The 17,594-nt window shown below is 52.9% G+C and overlaps 1 pseudogene across 1 annotated transcript; it reads right to left on the reverse strand.

Annotated features, from left to right (window-relative positions):
- Nucleotides 1-14,919: 14,919 nt before the first annotated feature.
- On the reverse strand, nt 14,920-17,594 carry LOC306648980 (pyruvate dehydrogenase (acetyl-transferring) kinase isozyme 1, mitochondrial-like; annotated as a pseudogene). Its single transcript has one exon. The product of its transcript is annotated as a pyruvate dehydrogenase (acetyl-transferring) kinase isozyme 1, mitochondrial-like (transcript).

Raw genomic sequence — 17,594 nt, forward strand, 5'->3', positions numbered from 1 at the left:
AACCCCACAGTGTGCCCATGCCTCCCGAGCGCCCCACGCAGAGGCAGGGGCTGCTTCCTCACAGAGCCAGGGGTCCGGTCGAGCGGCAGGGACCAGCTCCTCTGCATGGATGGCAGCAGGCCCACCAAGCTGCCCCTGCCCTCGCCCTGTGTTTGTCCCAGGAAACCAGAGCCCTGGCCTCCAGGAGGAGCACAGCCACGGCTTCCCCTGTTCACGGGCGCCAGCTGGTCCTAGCAGACAAGATGCCACTCACTGTCCCCTGACAAGGACAAATAAACAGCTCAGGGAGGGCAGGCCTTGTGGAGGGGCAACGCTGTGCGTGGACAGCTGTGGGGCTGACCCTCCTTAGCAAGCCCGAAGCTCCCCACGCTCGCTTGCACAGGCCCGCACCCCAAGAGGCCCTCATGCCTGTCCACTCCTCACAGACCCTCCCCATGCACCCTCCTGGATGCCCAGCAGACGGGGCACAGGCACTCGGGACTGGGTACCCGTGTCAGCGCTGGATGGAGGCATTGGTAGTAAATGCCATGAACCAGACGCTTTCAACGCTTAATTTCTTGCTACATGAATCTCCCTTCCACTGTTTCAAAGGCAGCAAGAGGCCATGGCCCACCACGTGTACCTGTGCGTCCTCACAGGCCAGGAAGGACGTGCGGAGGAGGCTCCCGGAGGCTGCAGCATGAGGACCGCACTGGAGCAGCCGGCTCCGACTGCCCAGGTGGGCAGGCACATCGTCATCTGGGTCCTCCCGTGTCCTGTGTGTGGTGCAGTCAGCCAGTGAGACAGCAAGCCCGCCAGGGACCACTGGAGCCCCTTGTCCTTGCTTCCTTTGTTGTCTACGATCGTCCTCCCACCCGCCCTGCCCTGTCCCTCTTCAGGGCTCACTGAGCAGCTGCACCTTGCTTTGGGCACCCTGGCCAGCTAGCCCAGTTGGCTGGATTGAGATAGAGGACACTGGGCCAGTATGCAGCATGAGCACAGCGGGCAGCAGTGCAGTCCACCAGCTGGTGGGAGAGGGAGAGGACGGCCAGGGCCACGCTCCAGCTGTGGGGTCCTCTGAGCTCTGCAGGCTGCTCATGCAGCACAGGTGCAGCGGTGACCGGGTCACGCCACCTCCAACCCTCGGAACCCAGAGCCTGGGAGGGAAGCAGAGGCTGTGGATCTGGGAGGGCAGGGGCTGGGTTAGGGGCAGGGTCAGACCCAGGGATGGCACTGGAGCAGCTGAGGACCACCTGGCCATCTCCGCCCCATTGCCAGACCAGGGCCACCCGTTCCTCTGCAAAGGCAGGTGGAGCTGCCTGTGGCTGGCCATGCTGTGCCACCACCGGGGCCTCCTCGGGGCCTCCCAGGCCAGGGAGACCAGTGCTGGACTCAGGAGGGAGGTTTGGGGCAGAGGGTCGCGGTCAGCACGGCTGGGAAAGCTTCGCCACCAAGGCTGTGAGCAAGGAGCGGGCAGGGGGAGGCCTGCCCCCGCCCCTTTCCATTTCCTGTATTTACAGCCAACATCCGAGGAGCAGGACTGGAACGGGTCCTGCTGAGAGGGCCTCATAGTAGAGGCACTGGCCCTGGCCTTGGGAGCTTACAGAAACAGGCAGCCGGGCTCTGTTTCCTCCCTCCAGGGCCAGCTCCGCTCAGCCAGCCAGCACACGAGCCTTGGGCCTCTCCAGGCTGAGGCCTCACCCTACCCGCCTCAGGTGGCCCCTGGCAAGCACAGAGATGCTGCTCTTGAGCTCTGGTCACCCAGCAGGCGCTTGTAAGCCGTCCCTGAAACAGTGACCACTGCGTAGAAGTCTCTCTCTGGCTGCCGGCAGGACGCCGCCCCGATGTGGACCCCTCTGCCCTAAGCAAGGGGCTTTCTCTGAAGTGTTCACTTTTCCCGACTTGTGCTGACCGCGGCACATTCTTTCCCCACTGGTTGAGGACCTGGAGGAGCAGGAGGGAAGCCCGAGACGTAGCCTGGCTTGCTGCCACCCGCTGCACACTGCCCTCCCTCTGGGCCCTCTGGGAGGCTGCCTCTTGCCAGGCACGGGGCTGCTCACACCCCAGGCATGAGGCCCACCTGACCCAGATGGTGAGCACAGTGGGAAGAGCCGATGATGGCCAGGCCCTGTGCCCTGGAGGCCTGGAACCTCCCAGGTCCCCTTCCTGGTGTCGAGACAGGGTTGGCCACCTGCGAAGATGACCAGTCCTGGGTAGGACTGCTCACCCGGGCCTCATCACCCGGGGGGACTTTGACCCCAGGGAATGCTCGGTAAGTGGGGAAGGTGCACAAGCTTCTGTGACGGAGGCAGCAAAGTCCCTGTCAGCTGCTGTCCTGTGACTGAGGTACTCTGGTGTGATGCGACCAATGACTGTGTGGCCCTTGGCAATTCGCTTACCCTCTCTGGGCCTCTGTATTCTAATCATAAAAGGAGAGATTTAGACAATCTCAGGAGTTCCCAGACCCCTTAACCCAGAGCCCTGGTCACCAAGTGCCACCAGCTTGACCCTCACTCTAGGGGTGTGTCAATTTGGGCCTTGGGGAGTTGGGAATGTGAGGGATGTGCTGGGGAAGGGGAGGGGAGGGAGGGTGGAGCAGGGGCGAGTGTCCGGCAAGAGAGGCAGGAAGGGCAGGGGGGCCAAGGTGGGCTGGCAGCACCTGGCCAGTGGGGAGCCCAGAGTGAAGGGGCCCCCAAGCCGTGCGTGGTTGCCAGCTGCCCAGGAGTGTGGTTTCCAGCAGAGGCCAGGTCCTGAAGGTGCCTAGCAGGAAGCCCAGCTCCTGGTTCTCCCTGGTCAGTAGGTAACTGACTGGTGGTGGCTCTAGGCAGGGGAGGCAGCCCAGCATGTGGGAACATTTGGTGGGTTAGAGCCCTCCCTCATGTTGGGGAAGCAGAGAGGAAGAAGAGGAGCCTGGGGTCTCACATGCCCCCTGTAACCTGAAGACCCACCAGGCCTGCCTCACATCCCTTCCCATCTCCTCTGAGCTGAGACCATGCCTCTAACATGGTGTCCTTTGGGGACACTTGTCCAAACCTCAGCACAGGGGACATTCTCGCAGTCTGGCTGAGAATACCACTGCCCTGAAACAGCCTCCTCCTTCCGCCAGGTTCATGTCCGCCCTCCCTCTGCAGTAGGGACGGCAGGAGATTCTGGTAACTCATTCCGGTAATGAATAAGCCACTGTGTTGGGCTCAGGGCGACAGAGGACACTTCCGCAAGCCAGGCTGCTGTCCACTGCACCTTCACTGGGAGCAGGGCACCTCCTTTCTTTGTGACCCAAGGGCCCACAGGGAGAGCCGGCTTCCAGCAGGCGTGAGCAGAGAACCCGCTTCCTCCTGTGTCCTGGCAGCGGCTCTGCCCTGGCCCTCACCCTGGCCCTCACCCTGCCCTGCGCCTGGCCTGGCCCTTGCTCAGTGGGGTCTGTGCCCTCCCGCACTCCGCACCTGGCAAGGGGGAGACCAGCTGTTACCCAAGCCCAGGGCTTCAGAGAATGAGTCATTGTCCCCAGTGTTCCTGTCACCTTCAGGTCAGCCTCGGGGGCTCCTCCCAAGTGCCAGAGAGCTCCTGAGGATGGGCCGCCACACTGGGCCTCTGTCTCTGCCTCTCTCGGGCCCTCCCTCCCTGTCTGTGCTGCCTGTCTCCCTCCGTCTCTGTCTCTCTCTCTCCCCTACCCTCTCTTGCTGCGTGGGTCTCTCGTCCTGGCCAGGTGCCCTCCACGAGGCTCCACAGCTCTCAAATGGGAAGGGACCCCTGAGCACCCATTGATGACCACAGTCCTAAGGGGGCAACTCTTCATGCAGCTCCATGAGGGGGGAACAGAGGCTACAGGGGCTAACAAAGTCCCTTGGGCTCACAGCCCCTTTGCTCTCAGAGATCTGTGCATGCCCCTTCCATCCTGTCTCTCTGGGCTCCCTGGTCACCTTTCCGTCTTCACATACACCCATCTACTGGCCACAGGGCCTTTGCACTCACTGCTGGGTGTGCTGCCCAGCTCATTCCCTTCAAGCAGGTCCTCAGCGAGGCTTCCTTGACTCACAGAGCTACGCACAGCTGCTGCTGCTGGGCAGTGTCTCCTCCCCTCACTGAACTTTCAGGAGAACACTGGTGTCTCCGCCAGGACGGAGCGGCTCTGCTCACTGCTCCCAGTCTCTCCTCTCCAGGGTACAGGTCTACAGAAGGTGGGACACTCCAGGTCTTTCTCCATCCTGTATCCCCAGGCCTAGGACAGAGCCCAGCACAAGGTGGAGCTCAGAGAGGAGTCGATGCAGGAGTGAGGGACAGCAGAAGGCCTGTCACATGGCTGTCTCGTGCACACGACTTCCGCCTCCCTTCCACTCACAGGGCTTGCCTTCACTTCCCTGCCCACCCCAGGACCCACATGCCCCAAGCCAGGTGACAGTGGGCCCAAGTCCTCCCCAGAGGTGATGAGCACAGGCACCCCATGGAGCTGGCCCATGAGAAATCAGATCCTCTCCTGGGGAATGTGGAGCTGGAAGCAGGAGAGAAGTGATCCAGCTTTCGGTGGCTAGAAGTGATCCTGCCTTGGAAATGTCCCCCCAGATGGAGCAAATGCGCAGGAGAGTGACGACCAGGAGGACAGGGATTTGAGAGAAATGAGGCAGAGGAATGAGGGAGGTCAGAGGGGAAGGAGAAAGAGCAAGAGAGAAGGAGAGAGGAAGGGAGAGAGAGAGAAGGAAGGAGGGAGAGAGAGAGAGAAGGAAGGAGGGAGCAAGAAGGGCCTGGACCTTCCCTGGACCTGGCTCAGTCCTTCCAGGAGCCCAGCTCCATCCTGGGGTTCTGACAATGGCTCTGTTTGGCTTCAGCCAAGGCCTCTGTCCCTGAGAGCCTGCCTCCTCCCCAGAGCTGTGTCCACGCACCCACAAGCCTGGGCACACTGGCCTGTGGGGGAAGGAGCCAGGATGTCCGGGAGTGCCACACTCTGCCGTCCACTGCTCAGAGAGCCCACATGCCTGCCTGCGCCATTGCAGATGTCTGCGTGGAGCTGCAGTGTCCCCCAAGGGGCCCTTCTGCCAGGCCCTGGGCTTGTGCTTGGACCTGCTGCTGAGCAGACAGGCAGCCCTCGTCCCTCACCATGATCACATTCTTTGGAAGGAGAGTGACTTCATAGACCTGCTGGTGTGATGCAGAGCGCAGGGGGCGGTGGGGTGAAATCTGGGCAGGTGACAGAAAAGGCGAGGCTTGAACAGAAATGCCAAGGAAACGAGGAGCAGGTGCAGTGCAGGCTGTGGGGACAGCAAGTGCAAAGGCCCCGGGCAGGGCCTGACTGCCTGAGAAGCTGAGGGCCAGCCCAGGTGGCTGCAGGGCAGAGAGCAAGGGGAAAATTCTAGAATGGAAAGAAGGGGAGAGGGGCTGCAAGGGACAGTCCTCAGAGGCCCAGGCTGGCCATGTGTGCAATTTATTTGGGCCTCACACAATCTTGGGAGGCAAAGGATGAGGAACAGAGACACGCAGAGGTTGAGTCAATTACTTAAGGTCACAGCGGCACTGCATGGGAGGTCTGGGGCTGTACCATGGGCCACAGGACCCCGCAGCTCCCCCAGGCCCCCCATGGTGCCTGAACAAACCCAGCTGCCTAAGCTATAAGTCATTGCTGAGAAGCAGTGGCTGCCCTGCAAGCAAGCTGCACGGGGACACAGTCAGGTCCCACAGACACCTAACGGTTCCCCTCTTCTGACCCTCACCGTCTGGTGAGGTACAACTCACTGTGGTTCTGAGCGGCACGTTCCTGAGGTGGCACTGAGCACAGAGTCCACCTGCTTGCTGCCCTGGAGGGCCACATCGTGTGTGACCCTCTGTGCCCAGTGTCACCAGCAGCAATCCACAGAGCAAGGGCCCAGCTGGACGGTGCAGGGGCTGGGGTGCTTCCCTTTGGAGGGCCACCTGGTGGGGGCGGGGTGGTGAGCCTCCCTGAAGCACTGACACCCCTGAACCCATCACCTGAGAAGGGCCGAGGGGTGGGTCTGGGCCCGGGGCGCCTCACCACAACGTGTGGGCGGCTGTGCCGTCTTCTAACCTGAGCAGGCTGGGGTGCTCATCCCAGCTCGTTCAGGAAGGTACCCTAAGGGGTCTCCTGGAGGCCCAGGCTTTCTCCACCTATCATGGTCAGATGCCGGAACTGATGGGAGAATCCGCTGATGGCTGCCCCACCTGTGGAACAGAACCCAACGGTCCCCGCAAGTCTCTGGTCACCCCAGACCCATCCAGTACCCCATTAAATCAATACCCAGCCCTGCCTGGAAGCTCAAAGTACGTGAACTAATGACAATAAACAGTTATTTGGTTACTTTTTACAGACACATTTGGACTGCACTTCAGACAATTTTACGGGCGAATGCTATTTTGAGCATTCCCAAATTCCCAAACTGCAGGAGAAACATCTGCAGGGCCAACAGGTCTTAAGCCCCAGCTCTTGGACATAAATCTGAAGCTGTCCCAAGACCCAGACTGGTGCAGATCCCTGACAACCAGTCCTGGACAGGTAGCCGGTGCCCGCAGGCTCCATCCACAGACTCTGCCAATAACGAGGGCTCATCTCGCCAGGGCCCGCAGGGCAAGGAAGTTTGAGGCCAATGTGCTTTGAGGCGGTGGGGAGACCTTGGGCTCTCAGGAAGTCCCTCCCCGTCTGTGTGCTGACCACACACAGCTCTTCCCCACTGCGATTTAGGTGGGCTTCCCTCCATGGCCTTTGCTCCTGGAACCACCCAACCCAGGACCGTGGCTCTCAGTTCCTGCTGTAGATCTTCAGGGATTTTCATTGCTCTGGGGTGAAGATCCAACTCCCCACTGGAACTTTGCAGGAGGTCCCATGTCTGATCCCTGCTGATGACTGAGCCTCAGCCAGTGTACCAAGCGCCCAGCTCCCTGGGCCACAGAACCCTGGCCTCCTTCAATTCCTCCTCCTGCCCCAGGGTATTGGCATGTTCCAGGAAAGCTCTTCTCGCACTTGTCCTTCCCTGTTGGCTTTGCCTCTTCCTCTAACTCCAGTCTACCTGTCACCTCCACTGGGCAGTGCACCTGAGCACCAGGCCAGTCTCCCGTGGCTGGGCCTCCGCACCGTGTCTCTTCTTCATGTGTGCGATGCACTTGCCATCTTTTGGGGACACTGGGGCATCTTTCCCACTGGGGGTCCCTAACCCCTCACCAGGACCTGGCTCCTGGCTGGTTCCTGATGAAAAACTCAAGCATGAACGAATGCTCCCACCTCTGCTCCTGGCTGCCTGAGACTCCAGTCAGGTCCGTGGGCAGGTTGGGTGCACAGTGTGAACCTGGGTCTCCCCATGTGCTCCGCCCTTCTGCTCAGACTCCACCCCCATCAGCACCGTGTTGGTGTGGCAGGAGAAGAAGGCCAAGCCTTGCTGGATCCCTCGCAGCTTGGTTGGAATAAGGCCAGGAGACAGAAGGATGGAAGTGACATGCTTGGGGATCGTGTGGACCACAGCCTCCCTGGGCACACTGCCCAGGAGTGGCTGGCCCCACCGCAGGCCTGAAGGTGGTTCTGCACATCTTGTGTTTGATTCGGTCCTTGAGTCACGTTCTGTGTCGTGTTGTTCTGCTAGAGCTTATTCGTGCAGGGCTGGGGATTGAGCCCAGGCCTGGTGTGTGTTAGGCCAGCGCTCACCCCCAGTTCACCCCACCCCTGCTAGAGTAAGCAAGCCCAATGCCTAGCAACCCTGGCACGATGAGTGGCCACCACTGTCAGGGCTTCTGGGATCCACTTGGATCAGACTCATGGGGGAAAAGGTCAAAATGCAAATGTTTAGCAGGAGAACCAGAATCTCTGGATTGGGGCCAGAGGCTCCAAAGTCCCAGGTCTTGGGCCAGGGCCACCCTGCTCCACACCAATTACCACTCTTGGTGTCTCACTGCCAAGGATGCTGTTCTGGATGATTCTTGCAGCCCTGGATGCCTCATGTGTGCAGTGGAAGACCAGCTTGGCCACACCTTACTTGTTACAAGCACAACTTGGAACTCCTCATGTAACAAGAATCAGAACACAGAAGCTTCCTGATTCTCTAAGGAGATACCTCCTTGCAGATCCGGAAGGCACTTGGTGTCGGCAGGGTCCCGGGCTCTGCGGGCTTCCGGAGCCTAACTACCCTTGCTCTCAATGCCAGGGGACGTGGCCTGGCACCACCATGCGCCCGTGTGTCCCAGGACCTTTGCAGAGCAGACGGACACTTTCCAAGAGGCTGACAATCCAATGGCAGCCACCCGAGCTCCCAGGCAGAGGAGACGCAGGACTGCGTGGTTTGCTGGATGTTTCTGGAGGTGACCAGGAGGACATCATCAGGTGTCACTCGGCCCCAGGGCTCCACCCTCTCCCACCACCCCGGGTGCAGGGCAAAGGAAGTGAGGTATGAAGTAGGAGGAAGCCTGCCAGCCGAGTCCTCCACTCACTGTGCCCCACTCTCCTTGGGGGCTTTGAAAAGCCCTGTCCTTTTCATGGGGGTCCTCCAGGCCTGTGATCTGTCCCTTGGGGCAGGACTGCACCAGGGACCCCAGCCCCTGGCCTGACTGAGAACCCAGCTTACTCCACTCCAGCTCCACCCCAGCTCCTCCCCAGCCCTTGGCACGGGTGCCCTCTTAGTCCTGCCACCTGCTGGCCCTTCCTCCCTCAGCAGGCTGGGCTCCACTAGGACTAGACTGCGAGGGGAGAATCAATGGGGCCCGGATTTCGGTTGCCAGTGCCCTGAGTTCTGACCCCCCTCTAGCGCTGCGCAGCCGCCTGACGCAGGGCACTCTTGGTGCTCTCGCTGGGACTGCGAAGATGGTGGGCGACCCATGGTGAGCGTGGTGGCCAAGCGGGAGTGAGGCATCAGAGAAGCAGGGCCTGTTTCTGAAGTACTGCTGGTACTGAAGCCTGGGCCCCCAGAGGGGATCTAGCGCCCAGCACCCTCAGATGGGCCTTTGAAAACCGCCCACTTTTGGCCTCTTCAAAGATTTTCACGTGTGGCTCCTATTTCCGGCCACCTTCAGGGACAGCACAGCTCTGTCTCTCGAGGTCGGTTTGGATTTCAGGGTTTCCTGCAGGGTGAGTCCTGGTGACTCACTGATGAACTAGCATGGATTTTGTTCAGTGAGGAAATGAGAAATTTTTTACAGGAGTTTTCAGGCCCAGGGTGCATCTGAAGGTCTCCAATATCAAAGCTCAATTAAACATTGCCACCGCTTTGAGGGATTGGGATTGGCACTTATTGGTCTGTTAATTTAACGAGTGTCTGCCATCCTTTGAGAAGGAGGGTGGGGGTCGACAGGCTGGTACTAGAGGCAAACAGAAAACTCTGTCAGACAGCTTTGCTTCACTGTTGCCAAAACCCGACCAGAACAACTCAGAGGAGGGAAAGTTTATTTGAGGCTCACAGCTTAAGAGGATGGGGACAATATAATTCTGGGAGGGTTTATCAAATCTTCACCATCATCACCATCACCCCCATCATAACCACCATCACCACCATGACCATTACCACCACCATCATCACCATCATCACCATCATCACCATCACCATCACATCACAATGAGCCCTCTGTCTCTTTCCAGCTGTACTGTGTGGAAACGATTACCCATGCAGCCACGCAGGAGCCTCCACATGGTGGAAACTAGTGAACTGCAGCTCAGTGGCTTTCAGAGCCAAGGATGGATGACATCAGTGTTGCCACAATGCACTGGGCCAACTGCCACCATGTAGTCCATGCACTTCGCTCTCCTGTGTTGCTCATGATCACCCCACGCAGGAAGGACTATCTGTCATGCCACTTGCTGTGAGGAGACTGAGGCATGGCGAGCGCAGGTGATTGATTTGCTGTGGATGAGCTTCAGCATCCGGAGCAGAGGGGCAGCCACGCCGTCCAGTCCGAGTCAGCACCCTTGGATATGCAGCAGCCAAAAGAAAACACATGGTCCCGCCCCTGCAGAAGGCAGCTGTGTTGAGAATAGGAACGTTTACGGGCACAGGTCACTCAGAGCAGCTGGGCTTGTAATCAAGTATTGGAAATTACCAAAATGCCCAGGCCTGGGAGATCTACTTGAATGAATTATGGAACATCCCTACAATGCAGCACTACTCTGCTGCCCAAGAATGAGAACAACTGATGTGCCATGATGATCGGGGTCCAATGGTCATGTCAAGGAAGGAAGACGCAAGTGCAAAACTGAATGTCCGTCATGCCAGTCTTAGATATCTACCTATCGTCTATCTCTGTATCCTTCCATCTATCCATCCATCCATTCATCCATCCATCCATCCATACACTTAATCTATCCATCCAGGAATATATCCATCTATCTATCCATCTTTCTGTCAATTCATCCATCCATCATCCATCTTTCCATTTATCTAATCTGTCCATCCTTCCATCCATTCATCCACCCATACATATATACATAACACATACATTTAATCTATCCATCCAGCAATATATCTGTCTATCTATCCATCTTACTGTTCATTCATCCATCCATCAACCATCTTTCCATTTATCTAATCTGTCCATTTATCCATCCATCCACCCATCTACCTAATATTCTCTCTGCAAAAAGAAATACAAGAAAGATAAGAAAAAATTGAGAGGCTTCGCATCTATGGCGATGGGAATGGGTGGAAGGGGTTGGAGCAGACAAACGTCTTAGCACACCCTTTTCACACCTGTGGTTGTCAGAACTGTGCTAATGCTAATATTTTATCAGTTTAAAATTTTGAATCCACATGGGGAAATGTGTGTGGGACAGACTGAGCACTTGGTCTCAGGAGCATGCTGTCATAGGTGACAGTGGCTTTTGGCAGGACGGATTCGCACATCTTAGCACATGTGTCTTTGGTTTGAAACATCCAGGAGAAAAGCCCTATCATGGACCATGTGACATGGCATCTGGCTGCTGAGGATGTGGGTGCAGTGACAGAGGTGATGGGTAAGGAAATGCTGCAACACCCAGGCTTCGGGTGCTTGGAAACAACAGGCCATTGCCGATGGCTTCCAGGTCACAGGCCCTCTGGGTTGCAGCAGACATCCCTCAGGGGAGCCGGCAGCTGAGCTCCTCCTGCAGGGAACCTGTGAGAGCCCTGGATAGGGGTCGTGGAACTTGGCCGCAGGCCAGGGAGAGACCTTGGGATTCTGCTGCTGTCCTCTGTTCAGGGGACTCTGTGGGCTCCTGTGTGTGCCAGGTCCTCCCTGTGGGGCTGAAGATCAGCTGGAGACAAAGACAAGCAAGTCAGCAGATAAGAGCATGGAGTCAGATGGAGCTTCCCTTCCCACGATGAGCAGTCCGGGCAGGCTGGGGAGGCTGTGGATTCCTGAGAACAGGCTGTCTCTGGAGGCTTTGCCGATTCCTCTCTCCAGTTGGACTGGGAACACCATCTGACAGCTGTGCTGGGGCTGGTCCAGGCTGTCTGCATCTTTTCTGACAGAAACTGGGGAGACTGGGCATCCGTGGACACAGGGAAGCATATTTTGGGACTCTGCAGCGGCATGCACTCGGGGCTCTGTGTTCCAGGGGATCAGCGGTGTTGCTTGGGTTTCTGGCTCCTTTTGGGGCTGGTTCTGACTTCCTGGCCCTGGTCCTGCATGGTGAGATTCCCCTCCCCATGGAATGCAGAGGGAAGAGCATCCCTCACAGCCAATGAGGGCCTGCATCCTAGTCCTCATTCCTTCTCTTCCAAACTGTGTGACCGTGGGCAGGTCACTGTCCTCTCAACCCCAGGTGGTAAAATGGAAATGCTAACATCCACCTGCATCCAGGTTTGGACTGGTTGTCTTTTGAGAAGCTTCAACTACTTGCCTCTCTGATAAACAGCAGCGCTGGGAACTGACCCGGGTCTGTCCATTCGGAACCAGCAGCCTTTCTTCTGACTCCCCAGAAATCCAGGCCAGCGGCTCAGGTGCAGAGCCCTGGATGCATGCCACCTTTCCTGGGCCAGTGGCTTTGTCTCTCCACTTCTCAATCTGTGAAAACAGGCCAATAACAGACGCACCTCTCATGGTTGCTGAAGGACCACACCTGTGGGACCCCACAGGTACAGTGAATGTTGGCTGTCATGGTGGCTCCCAGTTACATGGGGCCAATGAAGTCTTGGCTCCAAGGAGCCCAGGGTCAAGTGCAGGGGAGACTCTAGCTCACTCTCCTGCTTGCCACAGACACCTCCAACCACTCACTCACTCTGCACTGTCTGGAACCTTGAGGCAGGTGCTGCTTGCTGGTGGCAGTTGGCATGAGAGAGCCAGCAGCTGTGCCACCTTGTGAATGGTAGCTGTAGGACAGGCTTTATTTCTTGGCAAGGTCCCTCTGAAGTCACGGTTGCAATTGGGAAGTCCCTGGTCATGCTTCCTGACCTCAATTCAGGAGGAGACCTTTTGCTAGGAGAGGGTGGGGCAGCCTGGACAGCAATCCTGTGTCCTGTGCCTGGAGGAGCCCTCCCCAGGGGAGGTGCGTGTGACAGCCGGGTGTGACAGCCAGCTTGAGTAGCCCTCCTATGGCTCCTTTAAACCTGCTTCTCTTTGCAGCCACTCAGTATGAACTGAGTCTGAGAGTGGAGGGTGGGAAGAGCCGAGCTCCATCCCCGGCTCTGCTGTCAGGGACCTGCCCGGGGCTCTTCAGGCCTGTCTGAGTTGAGAGGCGGTTCTGAGGGTGCTGGTTCCTGCACCTCCTGCTTTGGACTAGATCCTCCCTGCCTGGAACCAAGGAGCTGCTCACTTCTGAGGACAAAGGACAACACAGGGGCAGCGACCCCAGGTCCTCAGGACAGTTGTCACCACCATCATCTCTTGTTGAATGACCAGTCACACAAGACATCAGAAACACCAGCGTGCTTTGCTTCACCTTCTGGACACTCCGTGCTCATGTTCCTGTGCTCTTTCTTCCAGCTCTGGCCACCTGCTCTTGTTTTGAGGCCTGTCTGCATCACAGAGGGCAGGAAATGAGCCTTGGCCCAGCTGTCCCCTCCCTGGCTCTTTTAGAAGGGACAACCACACTGCTCAGCCAGGACTTGCAGGATCAGGTGAGCTGACACAGGATGAAGAAGAGCATGTGAGTGTTTTGCCCCGTGTCCCCTGGGGACACCTGGCACCAGCTTGCCTCTGAGCTGAGGGCAGAGCCCACATCCTCCATGCAGCCCTCTGCCCTTAACCTGCTCACAGCAGCCCTTCTCTAGGTGTGCCGCGTGTGCCCGCACAGCTCTGTGCACTCTGTGCGCTCGAATCATGCCTCCTCCCTGGGAGAGGGTTCGTAGAGCCTCGGCCAGCTCTCAGCAAGGCTGGGTTTTCTCATTTGCTATTCTAGGACCTGGTACTCTCTGCCCCAGGGCCTTCGCACATCCAGTGCTTGCCATACCTGATCTTTTTTTTTTTTTCAAATTTAAAATTTATTTATAGCTTTCAAAATCACACAAGAGATATCCATTTAAGAAATAAGTTAGTCATCTTATTAGTGGTAAGTTTGTATGTTAGTTAACATGTTAGTAAAGTTAGTAACTTTAATGTTAGTAAAGTTAGTTAGTGGTAGTTTGTATAATGAAAAACCTAGGAAAACTCAAACATACACATTTCTCTTGCTTTCTTCATGACAATATACACATTGGAAATCTATTTTCCAGACAATTCTCCTATTGAAGATAGTGAGACTTAGTACAAGCTGCTTCACTACAATGTTTTGATTGTTTACAGAATGATGAGCCTCAATGGAGAAGAACCCTATTTAAAAGACATGATTATATTTTTAAAAACCTAAACTGACTCAGTTTATTTCCAAAATAAGAGTGGATCCATGTTTTCAGTTTATTGCCACACAGAAAACATTTTGCAAAATAAATGGTAGACTTCCACTTAAATATTTTTATGTAAAAACCTCACAGTGCAAGAAGAGATCACTATTAGGTATGAAGACATCAAATCCAGCCAGGATATTAAGTAGAATAAGTAGCAGAATACTTTTGCTATCTCATCCTAAAAACTGTTGGCACATTCATTAACTGCCCAGATTATAAAAATTACTTAGTATCCACTTCCTGACCTTCAATATATTTTTATATCCCCACTGCACAACATTAATGCTGGTAGACAAAATAGCTCATTTAAGAATCTAAAGACCTTTCAGGTAGCTCAATGATTTAAACCAACTAGGAAAAAGCTCTCCCAAATATTTTTTGCATGTAATTTTCTGTTCATTACCACAATAACAAAGTAAAAAAGTCATTATTAAAAGAAACAAAAGGAAAGTAATTTTACTTTTCCTTTGAAAATGCCATTCCTTAGCTCTTAAATAGAGAAAAACTAATTTTCTTGGGGAGGGAAAAAATTTCCTAAGTAAAAACATCGAGTTTATGTTAGTTGTACAAATGTCTCATTTAGGAAAGAAAGCGAATATTTTAATTCAAAGGATTCTAAAATATTCATTATGAGAAAAAATTAAAGCTAAAACATTATAATACATTGAACTAACACAAGTCATGCACTAACATATCCTATTGCTTCTCATACAGTCCTTGATTAAGGAACAGTAGGTTAGGTAAAGTATCTCTTTTTCCAATATTTGGTCAGATTAGCTAAGCCCTGGGCCAAAGACATGTCCTCTAAGTCTCAGGATCCTCATCTCTTAAATGAGGGCACTGGCTAACTGCCCTTTAACACCACTCCCAATCCACAAATTTATGTAATTAGTTTCTGACAGGTACAAGAAAGTATATTCTGTGCTGTGTGACTTGGCTTTTTTTAAAAAATCATTCATACTTACAGCTCATAATGTGAAAATTTGATACATTTATAAAATAGAATTGCCGATTGCTTACATAATCCTTTTAAGAATGAGGTGTTGGGGCTGGGGTTGTGGCTCAGTGGAAGAGGGCTGGCCTAGCATGTATGAGGCACTGGGTTCAATTCTCAGCACCACATAAAAGGAAATAAACAAATAAAGGTTAAAAAAAAGAATGAGGTGTTTCAACTCAATATATTCTGCAGATAATAAACACCCCTATTTAAGTGATTAAGCTGTGCTTAAATATTTAAATTTTTACTTCAAATTTTATGGTCAGTGTATTTCCCTGTTCCCTTAAAAGAAAATGAGATACGAACTTCAAAGACTCCTGGACCTGCCAGTGGATGGGGAGACCAGTGGAGACAGCTTGGGCTCTGGTTCCAATTCTGTATGACTCTGGGTCATTCTGAGTGAAAACCAGGATGGTACCACCTGCTCTATAGCTCTTTGTTCTGAAGACCCATACGGTTATAATAAAGCATTTGTAAATTATAAATTACCACATGAATGTGATGGATTGTTGTAATAAGCCCAAATTGATTTTCCTAAAAATCTGGATATTTTTAGAAAAATACATATTCTCCGTCATCACTTAAACAAACTGAAAGCAAGGTGACCCCTGGTTACCTGACTGTTCTCCTACAGTCCTTCTGTTCTGAGTCTCATCATGGCCTAACTACACCAGGCTCAAGATTCACTATGTCTCTCCAAGAGTCTGGAAATCTGACCTTCAAATAAGTGGGAACCCAAATCTAAAGATCTCTGTTACCTTAGCAAATCTAATGTCACCACTACTCACTTTGAAAGAGTAGTTCTAAATAGGCCAGGCATCAGACTCACCCTGGAAGTATGCAATCTCTGGGCTCCAGCCCAAGAGGTTCTGATTCAGTAAGTGTGGAATACGACACAGAAAAACTCTAATGTTTTCAAAAAAGCTCCCGCAGGTAATCTCAACAACTAATTAGTTCAGTTGTGGGGGGACTCACAGCTTTACCCTCAACTTACTCTCTGTAATTTTAGTAGCTGCTAGTTTGTTTTGAGTATATAATTTTTCCTTACATTAATCCTAAACACACTCAGGACATATTATCCTTGATTTTGGCTTAGGTTCACAGGGAACTAGTCATTACAATCCATCATAATAAGTAATAAAATGCTCAGTTTCAGAGCAAAGACAATGCATGTGGATGCTGTGGTGGCTGTACCTACACCTACAACTGTGTTCTGCTTCACCTATAGTTGGTCACTAGGAAACTTGAAGACCATATTATTGTGACTACTCAATAAAGAACTCCTGCAAATAACAGAAAGATGGCTAACCAGATAATGAGTATTATTTAAAAATGTTTCTAGCAGACATAAATGAAAAGTATTTTTCTAAAAAACTATACAGATTCCTGTGAGAAATCAAGATTTCCACATTTCTGAAGTCCACCATAAGAAGAAAGTTGACCAAAACTACAGTTGTTTAAACATATGTTCAATTAACTGTGAAAATATATGTGTAAGGTAGGTATAGTTTTATCCTTTAGGAGATTTAATAGGCACAAGTGGAATTCAGTTTCCATTTATTCTACCCCAAGAGTTCATTGTGAAAGTGACACACGAAGTATGTGGTATAATGGAGTTGAGAACACCATCCCTTCCAAATGGAACACAAAAACCACACTGAACTTTCCAAGTGTCTCAAGTGCCCTTAGGCACTGGGGAAAGTGGTCACACCTTTGGCTCTCTGCTGGGGACACGCCAGTCATCAGCCTCATGTTTGGCGTTGTAATGCTTCCAGGCAGCTTTTTTATACACAGGGAGTCCCTCAATCGATTCTGTTGATAGAGCCTTAATGTAAATAACTGCATCTGTTCTGTAGACCTCTAAGGAATTCAGCTTTAAGTCTCCTTGAAAGTACTGCGCATAGAGATGCGATATGGGTAGTCCATAACCAAAACCAGCCAGGGGCGCTGCGCATGAAGTCTCCACACGAGGCCTGGGTACAGTTGAATACATGTAGTTGAAGAGCCTGTCAGTTTTCCTCAAAGGAACACCACCTGCTCGATCACTCATCTTTACAGTCAGATCCTCATTACCCAGTGTGACATGAACTTGAATAGAGGGGTAAACACCTTTGTCGGCATGGTGTTCCATAGTTGCTGTTATTGCATTCTTGAAAAGTTCAAACACCATGTGATAGAGATGGGATGGTACATAAACCACTTGTATTGGTTGTCCTGGTGATTCTGCATTTAGTTCTGCAAGTTCTAGTTCAGGAGAGTTAATAGAATACAAATCACAGAGATGCCTAGCATTTTCATAGCCATCTTTAATAACGTCGACTAAGTTGCAGTTTGGGTTTATGCTACCAATGATGAAGATCATGAGAAGATGAGATCGACTTCCTTTGCCACCAAACAATGAAGAGTGCTGATTGAGTAACATTCTCATTGAAATTCAACTCATGTAGAATCGATCCAAAAAGTACTGCACACTCTGGCTGGTGACAGGATCCACCCCAAAGCTCTCCTTGTATTCAATCACACCCTGGGCCACTGTGGGAATGACGTCCTTGTGTCGGTTTCTGATCCATATCACAGTGTGAAGTCATAAATGGCTTTAGCATTTTCAGCACTTTTATCCTTAAACTCAAGAAGCTCCTGAAGACTCTGGATGTACCAGCTTTGAACGGATGGCATCCTGAGAAGATTGTCTGGAGAAAGACTTATTTCTTTCATTATATTTGCCAGTCTCACAGGCAACTCTCCCAGCAGAAACATAAATGAGGTCTTCTCACAAGCATTCACTGATCCGCAGCCCAGGAACTGCTTCATGGAGAGCGGCGACTGCGAGAAGCCCACCTAGA

The sequence above is a fragment of the Sciurus vulgaris genome (assembly GCF_902686455.1).
Source record: "Sciurus vulgaris genome assembly, chromosome: 17".
NCBI classification, from domain to species: domain Eukaryota; kingdom Metazoa; phylum Chordata; class Mammalia; order Rodentia; family Sciuridae; genus Sciurus; species Sciurus vulgaris.